The following is a 12,163-nucleotide window of genomic DNA, read 5'->3' as shown; positions in this document are numbered from 1 at the left end:
CCTACTCCCTGTTGAAAAAAAAAACGGCATATGCTGGTTAGGTATGCTTTGAAGCATGGCTGCTGGTTTGAGCTGGTTCTTACGCTGCAAAAACTCTTGTTTTAAGAATACTTTACTTAACCCACTGGCAGATAACTTTACTTGTTTTAGGCAAAATGCACTTAATTTAGTTGCTGTTGTTTTTTTTTACCTCAGGGAAACAAGACTAAATATCATAAGTCATTTTGCTTATCTAGTAATCTCTTGATTTAAGAATGTTTAGATATTTTGACTAGAAACAAAACAAAAATACTACGTAAGATAAGCCATTTTTTGCAGTGTAGCTGGCCATGTGAGATAGATAGATAGATAGATAGATAGATAGATAGATAGATAGATAGATAGATAGATAGATAGATAGATAGATAGATAGATAGATAGATAGATAGATAGATAGATAGATAGATAGATAGATAGATAGCAATATCACATTCCAGCATTTTTCTTCTTCTTCTTCTTCTTCTTCATCATCTCACTCCTCAGTCTATGCACTGTTTTCAATCATGGTCGTCCCATGTGCCGGGCCCAGTGGTGATATTCTCCTTTTCTGTAGCAGAGGACTTCACATCTACCCTTGATTTAGCACCCTTGTATGAACTTGCATTCACAGGACGGACCCTGTCTCCCACGGTCTGGCAAGGTGTGAAGTAATGGGGGTGTTCCATTATCCTGCCCCTGTGCTCTTAGAACTCATACACTTTAAATTGATGTCATAAGAAGAAGAAAAAAAGGATATATTAAAAGTTTTTGAAATGTGCTAGAGAAAGAGAGACTTTGGGCTTTAACTTTTAAAACACTTTATTTTACCATTGCATCACAAAGAAAGTTGAATAATCAGTAACAATAAATAGCCTACAATACAATATAGCATTTGACTCGAAAATAAATCCATTAAACCTTTTTTTTGATTATTCGATACCAATGAAACACTAATTCATCATCATCAATAAATAAAAAAAAATGCTTATGAATCACTTTGCTCTAAACGTTGACACAATATTATTATTTTGTACACTCATACTCAATTTTAACTCTAGACTTCATCAAAGCTTTAAACAGTTCAGCCATACTGACCTCACTTCCTTTATGGTCAATTTTACATGCATTCCAAATAGTCAACTTTGCCTGATACATTTTTAAAAAAGCTCACACATTTTGGAGAAATCCTGCCAAAAACCTCTAAAATATTCTCTAGAAGACGTCTCAGTCTATGAAGATCACAAAACGTATGGAATACAGTGTCTGACACATTTCAAAATTTACAAATGGAAAAGGAATTGAGATCAAATATGGTCAAAGTTTATTGTCAGATATTCTGTTTACTACTCTTCTTATAATGCATATTCTTCGACCAAACAACAAAGCTGAATAAATTAACAAATGAACACATCAAGGCCTCCTATTTTCATTTAAATGTTCACATGCCTCTTTTCAATATCCTAAGTAGAAAGCATTCCTGACAAAGTAGCTCAATTAAAGAAACTGACATACTTTCACAGAATAAAGTCTGGTTATAAATTGGCACTGTTACCTGAACAGTATTAAAGACGACAGCACTGCACTGAAGACGAGCTGTACTTCCTCACAGAGAGCAGCAGGTTCAAGAACATCAGGAACGCTGAATTCCAGCAAGCAAGGCACAGACAAACTCTCCTGTATTTTGCGAGAGAAGGAAAAGCCTGGCAGCACCGTGTGTGTCCTCCTGCCATCATGAGAAACAAAGACTGAACCTTCTTTGCCCTTTATCACTGCACTCTGCAAACATTTACTTGATTACATATACACTTTTAATCAATGTAATACATCCTTGCTAAATAAAATTATTAATGTCTTTAAAAAAAGAAAGAAATAAATAAACTGACCCCAGATTTTGAACAGTTTTGTTTGTTTATCGTTACAAAAGATTTCTATTTTGAATAAATTATGTTGTTTTTAACTTTTTATTCATCAAAGAATCCTGAAAAAAGTAGGTTCCAATATAAATTTAAAAAGCCGCAAAAGCTTTTTCCAACACTGATAATAAATCAGCAATAAATCAGCAATTATCACCAAAATTCAGCTTTGCATCACAGGAATAAATTATATTATATACTATATTAAAACAAAAAACAGTTTCACAACATCAATGTTTTTTTCTGTATTTTTTAAACAAATAAATACAGCCTTAATGAGCATAAGGGACTTAAAAATATAAAAAAATCTCTTGAAAGGCAGTGTATGTATAATAAGGGCATGTATATGTTTGTGTAATATGTTTATGGTTTATTACTTTGGAAGAATTGTGCTGTTTTACATAGTCATGTCAATGAAGCTCATTTGAATGAGAGAGAGAGAGAGAGAGAGAGAGAGAGAGAGAGAGAGAGACAGAGAGAGAGAGAGAGAGAGAGAGAGAGAGAGAGAGAGAGTCTGTATTCTCTCATTTAACCACTAGATGGAAGACTATACACTAACTAGAGACTACAGAAACATCTAACTGGTTCAGTAAGTGATTATTGCAAAAGAAAAGAAAATGCCTAACGCTTAGTTTAACACGTTAGAAGTGTTCTGTAGTATTCAGAACCTAAAATATGTTTAATTTAAATTGTTTTCAAAAAATAAAAAATGTTTCAAATATTCTGCATGAAACGTGATTTTCCCAGCATTAAGTAATAATGTTAGGTGGAGGCCCCCAGATACATTTCCCCATAGTCATGTCTTTTTATGCATTCAAAGTTGCAATTAAGAAATGACGAATATTGCTCGTGTTAACATCCTTTCTGGGTCAGAAATGGGTCTGTCTGACTGCCTGATGTTCTCAACACCTGAGATTTTACAGCTAGAATCCACTGCCAAGATGCTCTGGAAAGGACTAACAATGTGCTTTTACAAACAGTGACAAACATAAAAATGTAGATGTGTATGCATTAGTGAGTTCTGTGCAGGAGAGCCGCGTTGCATCAAACACACGAAAGTGTGCTATCCTTCTGGCTCATTCCTGCGATTTCACAGCTTAGTTTCCATTATGTCAGTCCCCGGGCTGCTCCTCTGTGATCAAGGGCACTGGCATTTTCACTCAAAGTCAGCACATCAGGTTCAAAGCACACGGAAGTGTCCTTTACGCTTTGGTCTTTCGGTTGATAGGCAGTCTAATATGGCATATAAACATGCTATTAAATGAACAAAGGCCTGGATTTGTAGCTTGTCATTGCAGATAAAACAATGTGGCGATGCTTGTGGACTTGGGGATTATTAGCAGCACAAATTTATGCCACAGTTTTAAATTCTCTGCTTTAAAAGCATGTCTAAAATGCAGTCTGGCTTTTAACCCTTCTCTCCTGAGGCCTCACAGGATTACAGTGAATAAATGCTCTTTTGTGTGTTTGTCAGAGGAAGATGTGCATAAAAAAGATACTGTAAACAATAGAACTGCATGTAGTGATGTGGAAAGTATCAAATTACATTGTGTTTATCAGTTTCATGTATCAGATTTTATGCCAGCATTCTATAATTTGGGGTAGCCTTCATTTCACATCAGGATTCAGGTGTAAAAACAATCTGCTTTTCTCAGTAAAACAACTACTTTCAGTTGATATCTGCTAGTTTCCAAGTGTAATCATTATCATTTTGTTATTACAAAGAAAAAGATGTTTCCAGCTGGTGAGATTGATAGCTATTATGTTACAGACAAACTGTATGGGTTTACAGGTAACATAATTAAAAATGTTGATAATTTCAATGACAGGCCTTGTCTGGTCAACCAAATGTCATTTTCTTGATCAGTTTCACCTCAATATTACAATAATATTTATCAATAATAAAAATCAATAATATTTATTTGAATTAAAACCATAAAAACAATGCAAACAAAATCAATGTACCCAGCATTGTTGACAGGCAATTAATATGCATATTTCTTGACAATAGGTCACTGGAGATCAAATACAGAAAACAAAATATTGTTCAAAATGTCCACTGCAGAAGAAAATGACATGATGCTGGTCACATGCTTTTATTTTGAATTTCCAGGGTGTGTTTGTTGAATTGATTTGACCATTTTTGTAGACAAAATATTTTTAATTTAAAATAAATTTTAATTTAAACAATCTTTAATATAGATCATCTTAACTTTAATATTTTTATTCAGTATTTTAGACTCAATGCAAAAAAAGCATACTTTGCAGTAACTGTAATTTTAAGTCAATTTAAGGCAAATTCAAGTAAACTGAAATGCAGTGTGTGCGCAAAATACATGTATGCATTCTCTTAATTAGTAAAATATGACATTTCTGAAGAAAATTGTTAGCAAAAAATACAATTATCACCAATGGACATGAAATGAACACTAAATTATAAAATAACTCATAACAAAACTGTTGAATGGACAATTTAAACTGACATTGCATTGTCTGCATTCACAACAAAATGACAGTTACAGGTAAATTAGTTCAAGCAAAAGTGAAAATGCTCTTATCTTTTACTGACCTTCACATCATGTTCATACTCTGATGTCAAACCTGGCGTGATTCATTTTAGTGCACAAAGACACCAAATCTTATAACGAAACATGTCCAAATGTGAATATGTTGAAGTGGATGTGATTGGATTAGAGAGATTATCAGTCTGCTTGCTGATGTGAAAAAAAAAAAAAAAAAAAAAAAAAAAAATCATGAATGAGCATAAATGCTATCTTGTTCTTAAACTGACATTTGGGATTTGACCAAACTGTTTTAAGTCAATATGACTCTAAGCCTGTCATATTAACAAAACTTGTACCCAGATGCCACTGATGTCATTGAGCTTTTGCTCTGCACTGCAGTCTGGGTCTCATCGGTTAATCCACTAGAGTTTTTAATCTATCCAGTTGGGTTTTTGCAGAACGTTTGGGTCACTGGGGATGAGTCAATCTCCAGGCAATGCAGTGGCCCTCTGCTACTAAAATAGCTTCAAACTCCAACTTATACTGCCTACACTGTCAGTGAATGCTGTATATAGCCATAGATGACATGGATTCTATTGCATTAGACAACAAAATATCAAACCAAGTGGTCCCTGTATCATTTTCTCAGAACTTACATTATCTGAACCATTTTTGCAATGACAACCAAATGGGTGTTGATTTTTAGCCGTACAGTATGAAGTCAGTTCCCCTCAAGTTCATTAGGTTAAATTTTGCCAACCAGAAAGTGTTCAAATATCCAATAAACCTCAGAAGTGTCTTCACTTTCCAAAAACACCCTACGCGATATGTCTGAGGTGTATTTTAAAGCATTCACACTTGCATTTATAGTTACAAAACATGGCTAACATTAACAAGTACAAACTGTAATAATGCCTTTAGTTGTCACAAGCCAGTAAATGTGTCAGATGTCCTCTTAATGGTGAGAGAAAAAGGTGAATGCAGGATGAATTCAGCTATGAATTACATAAATTGATACTCATCCTCCCAATATACATCAGTGTCTAGCATCTGGATGTGATGTTCTTATTATTTTATTCAATGTAATTTTACAAACCTGTATTAATATCAATGTTGATTCTGATCCAATTGATATTATGTTAAGGGTGTAACATGCATTGGAAAACTGAGTGATAAAAAAAAGGTTAAAGTGTTGTAAAAATGTGAAATTGTGAACGGATTTGGTACTTATACTGAGATCACAATTTTGATTTGAAGTCGCAATGTAGATGTACACTTTGTTTTTTGGTGACAATCTGGCTATTTGAAATTTAAGAGCATAATATCATGTGAAATTTATTTGCATTTATGCAGTTCTCGTATTTGGGATCTCTGAAACCCAACATTGGATTTTGTTTATTTTTTTTGTGGAAGACATTTGAAGCATATTTTCAATACATTTTGCTTAAATAATAACTAGTCCTCATAAGTGTTTTTAACATGATACAATACTGTCTGTTTAGAGGCATTAAAAAGAAGTTTCCTGAATCCTGCACAGAACAGTCTGATGTAATCAGGAACTAATGTTGGCTAATGACTACATGAATGAAGTGTCATGAGACAAGAAAGGCTCGTTCTAAGTTTTTGTAATGTTTTATATTCGATCCGAGCAATAACACTGATTAAAATGTCTATGTATATTGTTTACATCCTTTATTTCACACTTTTAAGGCATTTTGGCTTTTTTCATTAAATTACAGAAAATAGATTACATACAAAGTTTTATGGCATGACACTAATAAACAAATATAAAACATGATATTAAAACATTCTACAAAATTAATTTCAAATGAAATGAAATACAAAAATGTATTCTTATCTTTGGCAAATATACAGTATTATTCATGAGGAGAAAGGTTCACCCTCTACTATCTATAGACAATTCACAACTAGTTTTTACATATTTTTATTCAAATGTATGAAAATCACGTATCAATGTACACTGTTGATAAAGACTTGGAAAAACGCCATCACTTTAATCATATTAATGACCTTAATAACACTTGTCTAAATCAAGCTTCACACAGAGTTTGAAATTCATCAATTCATTCAATCAATTAATTTGAAAATAAAATACTGCCTTTCCTCATATAAATTCTATTTACATGTATGAAAGATATGTTACACACACACACACACACACACACATTGACCATGTGTCTATTCCAATTTAGTATGAGTTATGAGTGTCTTTATGGAAGTATTATTCTTTGTATTATTTTAAAAGAAACAAATAATGTGTATTTTAATTGGAGCGCAATAAATTCAGTCATGTCTTGCAACTAGACAATGTGTTGTTAATATTATTAGGATTTATAAAATTATCCTTAAGTATTTTGCAGATTTCTTTGAAAAACAATTAAACTTTATGAAACTAAAACTATATTCAATCATTCATTTAATTTTTTACAACAAGTCAATGTATTAAACCATTTACACTGATTTAGATTTTTGAGACCCAAAAGGATGAGTTATCATGTGGTAGCAAGATATACGGGTATTGCATCTTTTTAAACATGTAATTCCACCTGTGTGTCTGAGGACTTGGCTGCGTTGCCCACTTTGGGGAGAGTAGCGTTATCTGAGCCTGACCCAGAATTAATGGCTATGCATTCCCGGACTACCAAAACGGTCAGGCTCGAGTGGAGAGAGGCACCGTGTCCGGAGCCATCGAGGTTAGATGACTGGTCTCTTTGGACGGCCAGGGCTGGTTCTCAGCCCCCATCCCGGTGCCTTTCTTCCCGGAAGTGCATGAGGAGTTGACCCGGTCATGGAAGGCACCTTTTCCTGCCCGAAACCAGTCTGATGCCTCCTCCTCCCTCACTACCCTCCATGGTGGGGTAGCCTGGGGTTAAGAGTCAATCCCCCCGGTGGAGCACGCGGTTGCAACCCGAGTCGGGTCCCTGTCCTCCACCATGCTGCCCCACCGTGGGTACATCTGTGGTTCCTCTGGTCCCACTTGTATGGTTTCTGGGAGCCTGGTTAGCGCTTCCCGGCCCATTTTGTTGGCTCATTCCGACCGTCAGACTCGGCTATGTGATTCAGTTCGTCCCGCGTCCGCCTAAGTTCAGGGCCATGCAGTTCACTTCCATGTTGACCAGCGATGCTCGCGTCTTACGGGCAGAAATCGCAGTCCCTTCACTCACTACCATTTAAAATGTTGACGCAGAAACGCATTTTCGAATGCATCCGTCCCCGAGATTGGTTTGCAGGGATCGACCTGAAGGACGCGTACTTTCATGTCTCGATTCTCCCTCCCATTTCTCCGCTTTGCGTTCGAGGGTCAGGCATATCAGTACAAGGTCCTTCTCTTCGGGCTGTCCGTGTCACCCCGCGTCTTTATGAAGGTTGCGGAGGTAGCCCTTGTTCCAATGAGAGAACACAGCATTCGCATTCTCAACTATCTCGACAACTGGCTCATTCTGGCTCAGTCGTGGGATCAGTTGTGCGAGCACAGGGACATGGTGCTCAGTCACCTCAGCTAGTTGGGACTTGGGTCAACTGGGTAAAAGAGCAAACTCTCTCCAGTGCAGAGGATCACTTTTCTTGGTATGGAGTTGGGCTCGGTCAACCTGACAGCACGCCTCACAGAGGAACATGTTCAGTCAAAGCTGAACTGCTTGAATTTTCTGAAGCGCAGGACGGCGGCCCCACTGAAATAATTTCAGAGGCTCCTAAGGCATATGGCATCCACAGCCGCAGTAAAGTATGCAGACACTGTGCAAAGTAAGGGAGGACGAGGAGCAGGTCCTGCTAGTTGCACCTTACTGGCCCAACCGGCCCTGGTTCCCAGAACTGATGCTCCTCTTGACAGCCCCTCCCTGGCTCATTCCTCTGAGGAAAGATCTACTTTTTCAGAGATGGGGCACCCGCATCCAAATCTGTGGAACCTCCACATGTGGTCCCTGGATGGAACGCTGAGGTCCTTGGTGATCTACCCCAGGCGGTAGTAGACACCATCACTTCGGCAAGAGCACCCTCTACGAGGCATGCCTATACCTTGAAGTGGAACCTGTTGATGCCTGAACCCAGAGATGCCTGATCAGAGTGGTGCTTTCCTTCCTCCAGGAGGGGTTGGAGCAAAGGCTGTCTCCCTCCACCCTAAAAGTGTATGTTTCCGCAATTGCCGCACATCACGATCCTGTAGACGGTGAGTCTTTTGAGAATCACGACCTGATCATCAGGTTCCTGAGGGGCGCGAGGAGACTAAATCCTCCTCGCCCGAATCCCGTACCCTCTTGGGATCTCCCTCTGGTGCTTACGGCATTGCAGAGGGCTCCTTTTGAGCCATTGCAGTCTTCAGAGCTGAGACCTCTGTCAGTAAAGACAATGCTCTTAACTGCACTGGCTTCCATCAAGAGGGTAGGGGAACTGCATGCATTTCGGTCAATGAATCGTGTCTTGAATTCGAGCCAGCCGACTCTCACGTTATCCTGAGACCCAGATATGTGCACAAGGTTCCCACCACGCCTTTCAGGGATCAGGTGGACAAGCACCTGCAAGCACTGCCTTCGGGGAAGGCAGACCCACCCCTAGCTTTGCTTTGTCCCGTTCGCGCTTTGCGCATATATGTTGACCGTATGCAGAGCTTTAGGACCTCAGAGAAGCTCTTCATCTGTTACGGAGGCCAGCAGAAGGGAAAGGCTGTCTCCAAGCAGAGGTTGGCCTACTGGATAGTGGATGCCATTGTCTTTACTTATCAAACCCAAGGCGTTGCTTGCCCCCTTGAGAGCACAATTGACAAGGAGTGTTGCTTCCTCCTGGGTGCTGGCGCAAGGCACCTCGCTGACAGATATACTGTATGTATAGCTGCAGGCTGGGCGACACCAAACATGTTTGCTAAGTTTTATAGCCTTCGTGTAGAGCTAGTGTCCTCTCATGTACTCGCCTCTAGTAGTCAGTAAAGCCAGAGGAACTACTCAGTGTCTCGCTTGCGGCACCATTCCCTTCTATGGACTGGATACGTGCGTTTATTCTGCTCTTCAGTTCAGTTCCCCTCACGGTGAACCCTGTGGAGTTCCTCAGTCACCCTCGGCAGCTGGACGTGGCGGAGCGTCCGGCACCAGGTCTAACACTCCTGTTGGTTAACCCCTGTGCTAGGCTAGGTGCCATATGTTGTGATCCCCACGGTGACCATAATAGAAAAGTTGATTAAAATACATCAGTGATGAAAGCATTACAAAGCAATTTCAAAAGCTGCTGGACTCAGAAGAACCACAGACCTTACCTCCCAATGATAAAAAGAAAAAACCTCAGCACAGTAGCTAACCTAACTAATCAAACAAACAAATAAATAAATACAGTTTACCTATTTGCAGACAGCCAAGCCTGGGGCCACAGGACAATGTTGGGTGGTCCAGCTTGCCAATTTTGATTTGGTAGTGAAGTCCAAGGCTGGACAAGAAAAATATCCTGCTTGCACTTGTCCAGATAATGGCAGTGACCAGCGACAACATTCAAGCTTTAAAAAAGTATCACAGAATGTTCTCATGCAATATACTGTATGTTCAAAGTGTTCTAAATGCAAAGTGAAAAAAAAACAAAAATTAATTGATAAGTTTTGTAAAACATTTATAATAATCTTGACCTCAGCTTCTTCTCTCCTGTACATGATTGCATATTCATGAGGCTGTATGAAGTTGAAGCTCCAGTTTGTTCCAATGCACACAACTAGCACAATCTATCCCATCCCTAGGAATTATCTCTTTAATGATCACTTTAATGATGGAGTATTATGCAGAACGATGACAGACTCCAATACACATGAGTGCCAGTTTCAGATAGTTTGTCTATCTTCAAAGTGAGAGGATACCATGAAGCACTTCCAAGTGTTAAAAGTACGCTGTCCAGAGTGAGATGCAATTTGCATTGGTGAGTCTTTTGACTGTGAGCAGTGAGTGGCCAACTGAGCACTGCTGGAATTGTGTTGTGTGAGGCAGGCTAATGACCAGCTGATGAGATGTACAGTGGGTTACTGCAGATATCAGACTCAACGCTGATGTGTTTCACCAGCACTGGATAATGTTTGGACTGGGTAGCAGAGGTTGCCATATCTACTTCTGGTGTGGATATCTGGAGACTCTGAAGCTAAGTGTGATTCTGATGGTGTGGACTGAACTGTAGACCAGGATCCTTTTATTACAGAACATTGGGACTTTTTTGCAATAAACTGATTTGCCTAATCAGTCTGCTGAGTGCTCATCCGTTCCCTCTCTTAAATATTATTAAAATCCTGGAGTGTTTTTACTAGCTGTAGGTGGGATAGTCAGCTACCAGCTATATTTAAAGGGATAGTTCATGCAAAAATGAAAATTCTGTCATTAATTACTCACCCTCATATCTTATTTTGTGTTTCGAAGATGAACGAATATCTTACAGGTTTAGAAAGACATGAGGGTGAGTAATTAATGACAGAATTTTCATTTTTAGGTGAAATATACCTTTAACTCTTTCCCGCCATTTTTTACGCCCGGATTTTACTTTATTTAGGCATGGGACAAACTAGACAATTTTCAAATCTTAACCAATTTTAAAAATGGTGGAGACCACAGATTTAAAGGTGGGGTATGTAATTTTTCAAAAACGCTTTAGAAAACTGAGTCAGGCCGAGTACCAAAACAAACTTGTAGCCAATCAGCAGTAAGGGGTGTGTCTACTCATGATGTGGAGGAGAGAGCGTTCAGTGCACAGGACGGACATTAGCCGAGCTGAGCGACAGAAAGATAGAGACGGCGGATAAAAAAACAAATGAGGAAAACTTTCTGCGGAACGATAAGGCAAGAAGTAGGACCCGTGTAAATATCGGATCAGCTTTCCAGCGCTGGAGAGAACTCAAGGCCTGCGATCGGACGCAGAGGCTGCTTTGTTTCTTCTTGATAGGTTAGTAACACCGTGTCTACACCAGACACGATAAAGCGACTGTTAAAAATCATTTGAAATTAGTGTCAGCACATCATAAATAGAATGCGGCAGCAGTTGTCTGTCGGAGTTTTGTCGCGCTGCGCAGCATCCAGTGTAGACAGCATCATTGATTATAATGGCTTCTATAGTATTTTGTCGCGCCAAACATGACTTGCTAAGAAAAACAAATGGAGGACGGTTGACATTATGAGTTTTGTTTTACGGGAAGAAAAACAAAGGAGAAAAAAGAATATGAGTGATCGTTCTCAAACCTCCACTTTCGTGGCATGTTTGTACAGTAGCTGCAACAAACATAAAATAAAAGCAATAAAAGCATGCAACATCTGGTTGGTGAAGCTTGATCCCATTGGTTATGGCTGATATGAAATGTTTGATATTTACGGTTTAAGATCAGGGACGCTCCGACTCGATCGGGAGCAGATAAATAATCGCAATGACACCACACAAATGAGGATTTTTGCTATTACACATCTTCTGAAAGAGTACTGAATCTCTGCATATGTAAGCAGATGCATACTGTAAATAATGCGGTCATCAAACATTAAATAGAATATAAATCAAAACTGCCTAATGAAATGTTGAGTCAGACAGTGATTTACAACTGTGAAGATGTGGGGGTTTTGATGAACTACTCCATCTGTGTTTTGATCAACGATCTAAATCTGAACCAGACATAGTCGTTGACAAAAAAGTGATTTTCTCAGCTTTTTGTTCAAAATGTTGATTAAAAAAAAAAAAAAACATTCAAGTGTTGATGAAAAAATGCAT

This window comes from Barbus barbus, assembly GCF_936440315.1.
Source record: "Barbus barbus genome assembly, chromosome: 26".
NCBI lineage: Eukaryota > Metazoa > Chordata > Actinopteri > Cypriniformes > Cyprinidae > Barbus > Barbus barbus.
This window is presented reverse-complemented; position numbering follows the sequence as displayed.